Below are 12,120 nucleotides of genomic sequence, written 5' to 3' on the forward strand. Positions count from 1 at the left end.
TTGGGGAAGCACTTCAAACTTATTACTGATCAGAAATCAGTAAAATTTGTTTACGACCAAAATCACCATAGTCGAACATTCTGGGATTACAAGGATGATGATCTTCATAAGGAGTAGAAACCTCCCTTACTCTCTTGAGGATATTCGGCAGATGACAAAGGACTGTATTGTTTGCAACAAGTGCAAACCAAGATTTTTCCACCCTGTTGATGGGCATTTAATCAAACCTCGATTTTAAAGGATCTCTACCTTCATCTACCCCAAATAAGTATATGTTGGTATTAGTTGATGAATACAACCGCTTCCCATTTGTCTACCATTGTAAAGACACAAGTACCCAGTGTACTGCAATCTTGCTCCCACTTGTTTCTATATTTGGTATGCCCAGCCAAGTTCATTTAGATAACAGCAGTTGTTTCAAGAGTGCCGAGTACAAGAATTATATGCACGCCAAAGGGATCTCCACCAGATACAGCACTCCATATCACCCATAGGGGAATGGTCAAGTGGAATGAATGACTGGAACAGTGTGGAAAACTATTTCATTAGCATTGGGAGGCAAAGGTTTGCCGACTGAACACTGGGAAGAGGTTTTAGCAGACTCCTTCCATTCCATTCGCTCTTTAATATCCACAGACACAAATGAAACACCTCATGAGCACCTGTTTAAATACCCAAGAAGATCAGTGTCTGGGACAGCGGTACCGTCTTGGATGACCGAATCTGGTTTTGTTTTAATGCGGAGACACAACTGGTTAACTAAATATGAACCTCTAGTTGATAAGGTTGAACTTCTAGATGCCAACCCCCATTATGCCTTTGTTCGATCTAACAAGGGTCGGCAGATGACTGCATCTACATGTGACTTGGCCCCATTGAAAGACTTCCAATTCACCGATCACCCACATGACTTGGAAAACTGGAATGATTCACCAACATTTCCGCAAGAGGAAAATTCACCCCAATCAGTAGAACCACCTGTTTTACGACGGTGGGAACGTAGTAGAAGACCACCAGATAAGTTGAATTTATGATTCTAGAGTTTAGTGAATCTTGATTAAATTTATTTTGTGAATCAGAACTATTAAATTGCACTCCTTGTGCTGGCTGAATTAGTGAGTTTTAACATCACGAACCTGAATTATTAAACTACATTCCTTGCATTGGTTGTGATCAACCCACCTTCATACACTAATACTTGAATGAACTTTCCACCCACGGCAGGAACTTTCTAATTTAATGGAGGGGAGATGCTGTATTGTGTTTCGTATGGATACAAAACTTTCCAATAGAACTCTCCCTGACGAAGCACTAGCTCCGTGTACTACTCCAGTAGTGTCGGCCATGTTACTTTATAGTGTTGACGTCAGACCTGACGTATCGTTCTTTTGTACTAATAAAAACCTTATTTAAAGGGTATACAGTATTTGTTTTACTTACAACAACGACAGAAGAGTAGTGTGAATTAAACTAATAAATAACCGTTTATCATATTCTGTAATCGATAATTAACACAGAAAATTTGTGTTTATCCACAATCCACATAGGTACGAAAAAGTTGTCAAAAAACAATATATACCAAATAAATGTTATCAAAGGCAAGATAAGTTACTTTTCTACCTAACTGGAAAAGTTTATAGTGTTTTTATTTAATTTAAAATGTTTATTCAGTTCGAAAAACAAGTAAAATTGGACGCTATCGAAGAACAAGAAAAAATGACAGCTTTATCTCCTTACATCTTTGAAGTCTCGATAATCACATCAAAATAAGAAATAAAACAAAATGGTGACAGAAACTCACCCAATAAATGTCACGATAACATTTACTGGGTGCTTTTCTACCACCATTTTGGTTTATTTCTTATTTTGAAGTATTTGCCGAGACTACAAAGATGTGCAGCCATTTTTTCTTGTTCTCTGGTAGCGTCCAATTTCACTTGTTTTTCGAACCTAATAAACACTTTACATTAAATAAAAACACTAAAACCTAACCCGGTTAAGTAGAAAATTAACTTATCTTCCCTTTGATAACATTTATTTGTTATATATTTGTTTGATAACTTTTTCCTGTTTCTGTGAATTAAAATTAATTGATTTCCTGAATTATGGTGAGTATTTAAGTGAAGGATAGGCCATTCAATTTGCACGTACCTAAACTATACTGTATGAAAATATTGCAAACACTTTAAATGAAGAGTGGCATATTAAAATGTATTCTTTGGTTTCAAAATTGTTTTCTTGATCCAACCAAATCTATTTTTTCATTAGAGTGATTTTCTCTGTTTGCGCGCGTTCTTCCCCTTTTTATTTGAAATGTCACTCCAAAAAAAGTACACCCATTTTCGCCTAACAAACGTTTATTGGTTTATTTCGTAGCCATATGTACAAATGCCTTTTAAAGTATAAAAGAAAACTTTCCCCCACAATCAACGCACAGGCCTTTTGACACACGGGACAAATAAGGATGTACACCGCCTCATTATGACCTTCTATTGTTCAATTTTTCTTTTCTTTAATCGATTCACTTATGTTTTTCATGTTTAAATTTTGATTCTTTTTCAATCTTCAGATTTTTTAAAAATAGAATTCGACACCCCAAAACAAATTATGTCGAATTACTAAAGAAATCCCAACAAAACAACAAATTTTCAACACAAAAGCAATAATCCAGATAGTAGCGTATTTTTTCTTCTTTTTTTCCCTCTCTTTTTCGTATTTCATTTCTTCGAATTAAAGGTAAGACTGTTTTCTTTTTTTTTCAACAAGTTTGTAAACAATTTTATCCACACGCACACACACACACACACTTATAAATTATGGTCTTTCTTTACGACCTAACCCAGCGTAGTTTTACTTCCTAAGAAGAAATCAAAATCGATTTTATTGGCTAATACGTTTCAACTGTCTTTAAAGATAATATGAAAAAAGGAATTTAAAAAAAAACAAACAAAAAAATAATATTTTATAATGAGGGATCACTTTCCTATATAAATTTAACGTAAAATGACCACCCACTTCTTGGCCACGCGCCCACGCAGTTGTCAACGAGACTTGTAATTAAGCGTTTTATTAATTTTGGTGGCGTGGGAGGGGGAAGAAAAAGGAACGGGGGGGGGAATAATAAGTTCCAAACATTTTAAAAACACGTAGAAACACTTAAAACATTGGGGGGGGGGGCTTAAAATTCATAACTCCACAATTTCCACTTTCTTTTATAAAATTTTCCTTGACAAAAAGTTTCACTGTTGAATATTATTTCTTGATATTTTTAAAGCTGTTAAAACACAAAAACAACTAGGGTGGACCTATACAATGCACACGCCTACATATTTTTTCTTTTTGTCTTTTTTTCAATGGATTATTGATTGGACACTAATCTACCATATTATCAAAAAAAAAAAAAAAAAAAAAATTAATATTTGTAAGGGGTGCTCAGTTTCCATCCTGTTGGAACCACTCAACGAGAACATGCGTATCCCTTTTATACAAAGTAATTTTCATTTATTAATATAAGGGAAGTAATATTGTTCAATGTATTCCATATTGTTTTCATTGGTAGCCATGTTTGTTTGGATTCAATTTTTACATGCACAAAAATTAGATGCATCCACACACATGAAAACAAACATGGCGACCAGTGAAAACAATACGCAGTTACATGCATGCGAAAACAAACATGTCGATCAGTAAAAACAATACCGAATACATTGGATAATAAAAGTCATTACTCTTAGAGTAATAAATGAAAACTCCTTTATATAAGGTGTCATCCGTTGAAAAAATGAAAAAAGGCGGGAGTGTACATTGTACAGGTCCACACTAGTATTTTTTATTGTGTGTTGACAGCCTTAAAAATGCCATGCAAATAATAATTAATTGATTAAATAATATTGGATGCTGAGACCTTTTCATAGCAAATCTTAAAAAAAAAATCCCCCCCCTCTCCACATATTGAAGTGTTTCTGCGTGTTAATTTTTTTTCTTGAGATGACTATCATCCTCATCTTTTTTAGTTGTTGTTTCACGACATTTCGGCCAACTATTCCTCTTGCCATCGTCAGGTGGTAACCGCAACGGGATAGGAACTCTGAATCTCCTAACTGCATTCTCAGCAATTACTGCCATCCTTAGTTGTCGTTTCTCATCAGGTTTTGGCCAAGTAAGCAGAATTGAAACCGCTATCTCCAGACAATTCTCACCAGCAACCATTAAGATTCAACGTTTCTATCCACTGCGCCACGGGCCCCGAAGTGCGATCAAGGTTGGATTTTTTGGTCTAATAAATCCATGTTTATTCATTATCTGATATCCCGTGATCCGGTTCATATAGAGTAATAAATGAAAAATATTGTAAAGGTATAGGGTATGGTATATATATTATTTAATTGGAATTCATTATTGAGATGAGTATTATTTATTAATTTATTTATTACGGACTATTATCCTCATCTTTCTTAGCTGTTGTTTCGGACAACTATTACCCTGGCCTTTGTCAGGTTGTAACTGCGATGGGATAGGAACTCTGAATCTCCTAACTGCATTCTCAGCAATTACTGCCATCCATAGTTGTTGTCATCTCACTCACAAGTTAGGAAATGTGCGCCAGCTGCCGTTGTGAAAAAAAACAATAAAAGAACACTATGTGGTCGGGAGAAACAAAGTTTGTACTGAAGGAGATGGACATGTAAACTAAAGCTGAGAATGGACCGGCTGTGGGTGGAGGAAAGAGAAATGCAGATCAGGTTAGATGGACATGTGGCAGCGAGATACTTTGTTTAAGTAGTGTTGAAAAGATAGTAACAATAATAAATGCTTTTGTTACAAAAGAAAAAATGCCGACCCAGATTTTAATTTATTTTCTTTGCTTGTCCATTTGCAACGGTACAAAATGCTAATGATTACATGTCTCATTTACAGCTATGTGGCCAAGAAGTGGGTGCTGATTTTGTGCTAAATTTATATAGTAAAGTCATTTCCCCACTCTAAAATATTAAATTTTATTATTTTTTAAAATATTCCTTCTTTTATATGATCTTTAAAAGCTGTTGAAACAAATTAACAAAAAAAAAAGTTGTTTTTGCTTGCTTTTTAAGAGGTAAACTATGCTGGCTGAGATCATAGAAAATGTCTAAATTGTGGAGAGGTATTTATTTTTAATTGGATATTACTACTTTTTAATCAGGTCTGTCCCACGCAGCAAATTTATCTCCTATATGTAACACAATATAACTGTAATTTGATTTAATATTATCATCATATCTTTTTAATATTATCATATCTTTTAGTAATTAAAAAAAAATTTCAACATAGAAAATAATGAAAATGTGAGTTTAAAATCGTCTTTACATCATCAATGCTTTAAAACAACGTTTCTATATAGTAATCATTGTGAAAGCATAAACATAGTCATATTTAAAAAATCTAGCAAAAATCAACTAATGGTCAGATTTTCATGAAATTTTTAATACTTCTTCATCTATTATGAGGGGCGTGCAATAATTAATGCCCCTGACCCACTTCCAGTTGTCTGATTTAGCTGAAATTTTGCATGTGCAATGATTTATATCTCTACGGGTTATGTGGCAAATTACAGCTCTGAACTAATTGTGGTTTCTGTTGAATGTCGAGCAGTGATCCAGTTTTTGTATTTGAAATGATGCACACCACAGGAGACTTTTGATGAAATGAAAGAAACTTATGGTGATAATGCCCCATCATATGACCTTGTAAAACGCTGGCATCGTGAATTCAAACATGGCCGGAAGTCTGTGGAAACAGCTCTTAGACCTGGTCGCCCTCCCTTCTGCCATTGATGAGGCATCTGTCCATCAAGTTGAGGCTGCCATTTTGGAAGATTGGCGCATTATAATTCGCCAAATAGCCCAAGATGTCAAGATTAGTATAGGGTCTGTGGAAACTATCATTCATGACCATTTGCATATGTGTCTGCCGGATGGATTTCCAGATTGCTCACACCATTCCAGAAGCAAGAACGCGTCGAGTGCTCAAGGATGAATTTGGAGATTTGCCAAGAAGATGAGTCAAAGGTTTTCAAAAGACTGATTACACAGGATGAAACCTGGGTTCATCACTATGATCCAGAGTCAATGCAGTGGAAGCACTTGGACTCACCACCTCCAAAGAAGGCAAGGGTGCAGCCCTCCGCTGGCAAGGTTATGCTCACAGTCATCTGGGACCAGGAGGGAGTAGTGATGACAGATTTCCTGGCAAAGGGTACCACAATTACAGGAGCCTATTATGCTTCACTTTTGAGGAAATTAAGGGAAGCTATCAAAATCAAGAGGCGGGGCAAGATCAGCAAAGGTACCCTCCTCCTGCAGGACAATGCTCCAGTTCACAACTCGCATGTTGCCAGATCAGAAGCATTGGCATGTGGTTATGACATCCTCCCCATCCTTCCTACTCTCCTGACCTTGCCCCCTCTGACTTTCACCTCTTCCCAGCCATGAAGTTGTTTCTGAAAGGAAAGCGTTTCCCAGATGATGCAGCCTTGATTTCTGAAGTCACGTCATGGTTGGAGGACCAACCTTGGGTGTTCTACAAAAACGGTCTCTAGAGCTGCATCAAACAATGGGAGAAATGCATAACTCTGGGTGGTTCCTATGTAGAGAAAGACTAATAACTGTGCCAAGTTTCGTTACTCTACTCCTATGGGAAGCAGGTCAGAGGTACTACTTCTTGCATGCCCCTCGTAATTAACTTATATTTCGAAAGCAATTTTTCGTTAAATATATGAGAGGAAATGGTTTTTCTGGTGATGTCCCCATATTTTATGTTACGAAAACGAAACAAAAATTATTTAGGTTGATAAAAATTGCAATATTTTATAAAGGTGAAGAGTTTAAATTGAAAATATATTCTTTTATGTATATGTAGAGCATCATTATTTATTTTACTTTTATTTAATAAAAAATGAACAATATTGTTTTATGCCCATTTTTTTTACAACTTCAAGTAAAATGGTTTTCTCTCTCTCTCTGTATATATATATATATATATATATATATAAGTTAATAAAACATGTTAAAAAACACTTAGAAAAAGAGTTGAAACATATATAATTTTAAAAAGGAAGCACTAAATAAGTGGATAGTCTGTAATCCGCAGAGTTTCGAAGAAATACTTTCCTTCTCATCAAAGGGTAGGATTTAGCATAATGTGGGATCCGTTTTTGCTTGTAAAAGAATTTAATAAAACTACAAGTAAGTAACAGATCTTACTTGATAACAAAAAGTGAAGCAGAGGAAATTGTGTGAAGAAAATAGTGATTTCACGTAAATGGATAGTCTGATGAAGGGTAAAATATCCAATAACGGTAAAATCCAAAAATCCAGAATCCAAAAAAGTTGATTAAATTTCCATTTCCACAAATAAAATCCAAGGGAATCGCATAATTGGAAGATGGTCCAAAGTAATCAAAAGGCAGAAATCCGTGGAATAATTCACAAATGGGTACAAGGAAAAGGGAAGGAGTTCAAATAATATTATTAAAAGAAAGATAAGGTGGGCGTAGAAAAAAGAAATAGAAGAAATTTAAAACTCGACTCTCAAGGCTGGGCTAATTTAAAGAATATATATATATGTATAATGAATAGTTTTAAGAATGTAAACTTTTCAGCTTTATAAAATGTTGCAATTTTGTATCAACCTAAATTTATTTTGTTTAGTTTTTGTAACATAAATATCGGGGGGGGGGCACCTTGCTTGGATGGGTGAATACCGTTTATGTATCCATGCCCATTGATTTTGCGACTTTCATTTTCAAGTCCCGCTCCCGAATTTTGCTTGTATAATTTGTCTGGGTGTTCAAGATGAATTTATTTTCATAATTCTCAGTGTACTGCCTTCCCTACTTGATCGTGTCTATTTTATATTCGTTTTGGGCTAGTTTGATGCATTCACTTATTATGTGGTTTATTGTTTCGTTTCTGTCCACAGAGTCTACATTTACTGTTTTCTTGTGTCTTGTCGATCCTTGCTTTGATATGATTGGTTCTAATCGGTATCTTGTGCAGCTGTTATTAGAGATTCAGTTTCTCTGTTTAGGTGTCCTTTTTGTCGAAATGTTTTCTTTAGTCTCAACTTTTGTCACCCTTATGAATGGTCCGTGTAGATGTTTCTCTTCCCATTTTTCTTTTCTCATCACATCCCTTGCCTTTTATCTGTATTGGTCACTTTTTGCAGTAATTATTCTTTTGGTGTTCTGCATTATGTATTTTTCTAATTCTTTTTTTTTGTCATTTACAATTTTCTAGACAAACCACTCCTTTTCCTCCATCTTTCCTTTTCACATATCGGTGAGTATCATCCTTTGGGTGTAATGCATTGTACATAGTCATGAGTTTCCTGGTTTTCTGGTCAAGATGTCTTAGTTGCTCTTTGATCCAACCTTTAAACTGTCCAGAGTATCTTACTAGTCACACTGCCCATATGTTTATACCTTTAATTATGTTTCTACTATATAGGTTAGTTTTGAGGTGTTTTCTTTTGCATTTAAGGTATTTCTTTCCGATTTTATCTTTTATTTCTGTTGCTTTATTGGTGTCTGCTTCCAGAGTTCCCAAATATTTGTAGTTATGTTCACCTAGTGCTCTCATCTCTGTTTAGTTGGGTAGCTCCATACCATACCTAGAGGATCCTTTGGTCTATGTATAATAGGTCATGTGTTCCTCTTTTTCCTTTCTGGCATTCATTTCTGTTCCTCAGGGATAGTCTGCAATTATAAAAGGAATGATAAATTTGTTCCTTCACTTGTGTTGTTAATATTTTTCACATTGTAGGTAAACACGTTATAGGTCTGTAGTTGATAGGGACTGTTCTTTTTTCACATTTGTATGTAGCGTATTCAGACATATAGAAATATATCTAGCATAATCTATATATTATATCTATAAAAGTGAAAATGTGTGTGTGTGTATGAGAGAGAGAGAACAATTCTCAACCTATATACTCAACAAATTTTTTATCTACAGATTTGAAAATTTGTATATAGATTATTCAGACATATGGAAATATATCTAGCATAATTTATCTATTATATCTATAAAAGTGAGAATGTGTGTGTGAGAGAGAGAATGAGAAAGAACAATTCTCAACGTATATATGCAACAAATTTTTTATCTACATATCTGAAATATCACATTTGTATAGAAGTAGAATTTTGGATACCTATTTTGATACCTAATAAAAGAAAGGACGCTCTTTGGGGCGGATTTTGATGATAACAAGTCACTAATAAGAAATTATAATAAACATTGAAATAATTTAAGAATTTTACCAAAATAAAATTGCATGGTAATCACCCAATTTCTGCCACAAAATTTTGATTGGCAAAACTCATAAACAGAAAATATATATTTTCTAATTTCATCTTTTTTTTTACATAATCTGATTTGATGTTTTCCTTAATATTCAAATCACTATATTTTGCTGCTTAATATCAAATACAGCAAATGAGTTATTTTTTATGCATCAAACAATTACATTTTCTCATTCATCCAAACTAATCACTGAACATCAATTTCATATTTTCTTCACTAAAATATTACTGTGCTTGATGTCATCAAGTGGAGCGGATCATTTTTTTTTTCATTTCTTCACACATTTTTCCAATTTATATATATTTTGTCTAAGATTCTTAGCCTATGTCATTGCATACCAAGCTGTTTATTAAAAGTTAAGGTTCACTGTAAACACATACGTTACACCAAAATAAAAACGCTTCAGATAATGTCTTGATATTCAATTCAGTTTCTCACATGACATCTTATGAAGTTAGTAGAAATGTTACAGACTTTTGAATCTCAAACACTTTCAATACTGTGCACTGATATTTTCTTTTTTGGAATATAAGCACATTCATGATTTTTTTTTACAAACGCCAACAAATGTCACATTGTGTAGCAATGTACTGAAACAATTATAAAAATATTTGTTTTTATTTTGGATGATGCAGGGCATCCGAAGAGAGATTTTTCTAACAAAATGAAAGTATAATTTTTAGCAATAGGTATCTAGGAAAAGGCCACTACATATGTTATAAATTCCAAATTTCCACAACCTGGCAAATACTGGTACACGCTAGCAAATTTAGATTTGCAATTACAGAATATGATTCTAATTTTTTCCTTTGCTCTTTATTCTAACACTACACTAAGTTTACTGTGTTATTTCGCTACAGTTGATATTGTGTAGAACAATAAGAAAATCATAGTGAACAATGCATTCAACAAAATTTCACACACATTTCTAGATACCTATATCTAATAAGTTCAAAAGAAAGGACACACTTAGGGAGGTATTTTGGTGGTCAAGTCACTAAATAGAGATTAGCTGGTTTCCCGGCATAGCCCAGGATGTAATAAAGATTGACTGAAATACATGTTCTAGCTGGTTTCTAGGCGTTGCCAGGGATGTAATATAGACACATTATGTTGTATATTACCTGTTCTCTTCCCTCTAAGGTAAAACAATTTCATATACAGGCTGTAAATTACCTACGCTAGGGATAAAACATGAACAATACCAGTCCTAGGGTAGATAAAACAAATAATACATAGAGATGAAAGATTCCTCTCCCCTAAGAATAAAACATATATTCAATATCTGCTTTTGTTTTTTCATTGTTTATATGGTCCCGAGCAACGCCGGGTAGCCCTGCTAGTCTTCTATATATATAAAAGACAAAAATCTGTGTGTATGTATGTATGTTTGTTTGTAACGCTAAAACTTTTGAAAGACGGAACCAAACTTGACAAATTTGGTATCATATTGAAGCCCCATCACCCGGATGACAAATATCGAAATTTCACGTCAAACGGACCGCTAGAAGTGGGTCAACTGATCAGTTTTCTTCAAGGGGGGCCCCCAAAAAACCTGTCATATATAGACACATTATGTTGTATATTACCTGTTCTCTTCTCCCTAAGGTAAAACAATTTCATATACATGTTGTAAATTACCTATGCTAGGTATAAAACATGAACAATACCAGTCCTAGGGTAGATAAAACAAATAATACATAGAGATGAAAGATTCCTCTCCCCTAAGAATAAAACATATGTTCAATATCTGCTTTTGTTTTTTCATTGTTTATACGGTCCCGAGCAACACCGGGTAGCCCTGCTAGTCTATAAATATAAAAGCGAAAATGTATGTATGTGTGTATGTTTGTGTGTCTGCTAAAAACTTTCGACCGACAGAACAAAAAGTCACAAATTTGGTCTCATATGAAAGCCCCATCCTTCGCCCGACAAATATCGAAAAATTGGCCAAAAATGTTAATTTTTTCACCCTGAAATCAGCACATTTTTACGGGGGAAGGGGTCAGCAAAAACCGTCCTCTCATGACGAGATCGGTTCTACGCATGCGTCAGATGACGTCATAACCTGATTTAGTTTAAATATTTGAAGAACTGACACGATTTCATGTACGTCGTGTTAGCTCAGTTGGTTGGAGCGTTGGGTCATTATCTAAAGGTTTTGGGTTCGAATCATAGTGTGAGATGTCTTTTTTTTCGATTTTAAAAATTTTAATATTGAAGCAGGGTTATTTAAGCCATTTTTCACGTAACGTTCGTTTTTCTGTTTTTTTTTTTTACTTCACTTATTCTTAGGTTTTCATTAACACCCCCACCCCGACGGACCACACACACCCAAAAACACCCAGCCAACGCCGGGAATCCACCAATATATATTGAAACAGGCTTATTTAAGCCATTTTTCACGTGTTTTTTTTTTTTTGGTTTTTATTTTTCAGAAGTTTTAACATTTGTTGTTCTGTTTTCTTTTTTGTTTTTGGTTTTCCGATTTTTACATTTAACATCGTACGTTTGCCTTATGTTAGTTTTTTTTGTGTTTTTTTTACTTCGCTTATTCTTGTATTTTAATTACACCCCCCACCCCCACCGCCCGGGTACCCCCCGCTTTATTTTTCAGATAAGTTTTAACATTCGTTTTTCTGTTTTCTTTTTTTACGTCGCTTGTTCTTAGGTATTCATTGACCCCCCACCCCCGCCCGATCACACACACCTCCAAACACTCGGGCAACGCTGAGTAACCCCCCCACTAGTCTATAATATAAATCTCACCTGTCCGTTT

The sequence above is a fragment of the Euprymna scolopes genome, chromosome 17, assembly GCF_053919585.1.
Source record: "Euprymna scolopes isolate OS-2025 chromosome 17, ASM5391958v1, whole genome shotgun sequence".
Lineage (NCBI taxonomy): Eukaryota > Metazoa > Mollusca > Cephalopoda > Sepiida > Sepiolidae > Euprymna > Euprymna scolopes.